General features: G+C 42.3%; 1 pseudogene; it reads right to left on the reverse strand.

Annotated features, from left to right (window-relative positions):
- Positions 1 to 1260: 1260 nt before the first annotated feature.
- LOC117701260 (bcl-2-like protein 2 pseudogene) lies at positions 1261 to 1860 on the reverse strand (annotated as a pseudogene).
- Positions 1861 to 2118: the final 258 nt, after the last annotated feature.

The raw sequence follows: 2118 nt of genomic DNA on the forward strand, positions 1-2118 counted from the left end.
ACATTGCTTTCAACAAAAGCATGGTCAGGCCTACCAATAAGAATACTTAAGTCTGGGGTACCAACTTCTGTCTTAGAATTTCCATTGCTAAGAAGAGACACTGTGACCAAGGCAACTGTTTTAAAGGCAAATAGTTAATTCAGTCTGCCTTACACTTTCAAATGTTTAGTCCATTGCCATCATAGCAGGCAGAATGTCAGCATGCAGGCAGCCATGATGCTGGAGAAGAAGCTGAGAGTTCTGCATCTTCATGAGAAGGCATCCAAGAAGAGACTGTCTTCCAGCCAAGTGGCAGGAGGGTCTGTTTTATACTGGCCTGAGCTCCAGAAACCACAACCATAGTAATTCACTTCCTTCAAAAAGGTAACATCTACTCCCACAAGGCACATCTCTTAATATTGCCACTTTTAGGGTCAAGAATATTTAAATCACCACAGTTTACTTCAACTATGAATTCTTTCATGCATTTAAATATGATTAGGACGTGCAGAGGCTTTAACATGTTAATTACTTTCAGATGGTTTCTCTCTCATATGTGTTCATTTCTGTATTCAGAAACCACTGTGGCATGTAAACGATTTCCCAAGTTTGGAACAATCAAAAGGTTTCTGCTCAGTTTGTGTTCTTTTATGTCTTTGGAAACTACAGAGATATGCACAGGCTTTACCACATTCATTACATCTGTAAGGTTTCTCTAAAGCGTGTGTTCCTTTTAGTGTTTGGAGAGTACAGTGACATGCATAGCCTTTATCACATTGACTACATTCATAAATTTCACTCTGCACATTTTCTTTTGTGTATTCAGAGAAGACTGTGTCCTGGAAAGCCTTTACCTCATTCATGACATTCAGTTTCTTGCTAGTATGTGTTCTTTTATGTAATGGGTGATGACTGTGCAGTGCAAGGGCTTAGCACCTTGACTCTCTTGAATGCGTTGTATTATGTAGTTGCAGATAAAAGTGAATTGTCAGTTTTTCCCCAGTGATTACATTAATGAGGATTCTCTCCAGTGTAATTTCTTTGTGTACGTGTAAAGAACTATGACATGCAAAGGCTTTACCACATTGTTAATATTCCATTAGGTTTTTAATCATAAAAACTTAACTATTCATAGGCCCGTTCCCACCCCACTTCTAACGTAAATTTTTGGAAAATTTAAACTTCAGTATCATCATAACTTTCATTTTCCTGACCTAAAGTTCGATATTGATGGCGTAACACTAAAATCTGAACAGCACTTACCCTTTCTCTAACAAAAGTTCAGCAGCCTGGATGAAGAAAAACCAATGTAAGAAAGACCCCTACAGATATCAGGGCCCCCAGTGTCACGGCCCCCGTAAGTATTGTCTTTACTGACATCCAGTTCCCTTCCTGTAGACACATTGTCTTTTTCAGGGCGCTGTTCCAGTACAGGGCTGTGAACTCCGTCCAGCCACCATTGTTGTTGATCCAGTCAGCCAGGTGTATTTCTAGATAGGCCACCATCCAATCCTGTATCTGCCTCACCAATGGCTCTAAGTTTTTGTCGATACTCTCAGCACACAGGGCCGCCCCAAAGACAAAGAATGCTACAAGACGGCCCCAATTGGGGGCTCCTTGGAATAGTTCCTCAGAAACCTGGATGAAGCATTGTTGGGCTGAGCCTGGGGTCACGTGTAGTTGAGCAACCAGGTCAGAGATGGTGCGCTGGAAGCGGGTCTCAAATTCATCTCCAGCCGCCCGCATGGCTTGGTGTAGCGGGTCGGCTGTTGGGCCTTCTCCTGGGCCAGCTCCTCGGACATAACCCTTCTGCCTTAGCTTGTAGCCTACAAAGTCAGCCACTAGAGCCCGTGTATCTGAGGTTGAGGCTGGGGTCGTCATCAGGTGCGTTCAGCTGGGTTCCAAGTTTCCAGCTCAGTGATGTCAGACTGCGTTTCCTGCTTGGAACTGGTGCTCAGGCCTCCGGTCTCATATGTTGAGCCACCTTGAACGCTTTCATGTGGGCAAACAGGGATTTGGAAAGAACAATATTAGGATTGAGTTCTATGAAGAAAAAAGAAAATAGAAAAAAAAAAGAAAAGAAAAACAAGAAAAAAAAAGAAAAAAGAAAGAAAAAAGGAAAAAAGAATAAAAAGAAAG

The sequence above is a fragment of the Arvicanthis niloticus genome (assembly GCF_011762505.2).
Source record: "Arvicanthis niloticus isolate mArvNil1 chromosome Y unlocalized genomic scaffold, mArvNil1.pat.X SUPER_Y_unloc_15, whole genome shotgun sequence".
Taxonomy (NCBI): domain Eukaryota; kingdom Metazoa; phylum Chordata; class Mammalia; order Rodentia; family Muridae; genus Arvicanthis; species Arvicanthis niloticus.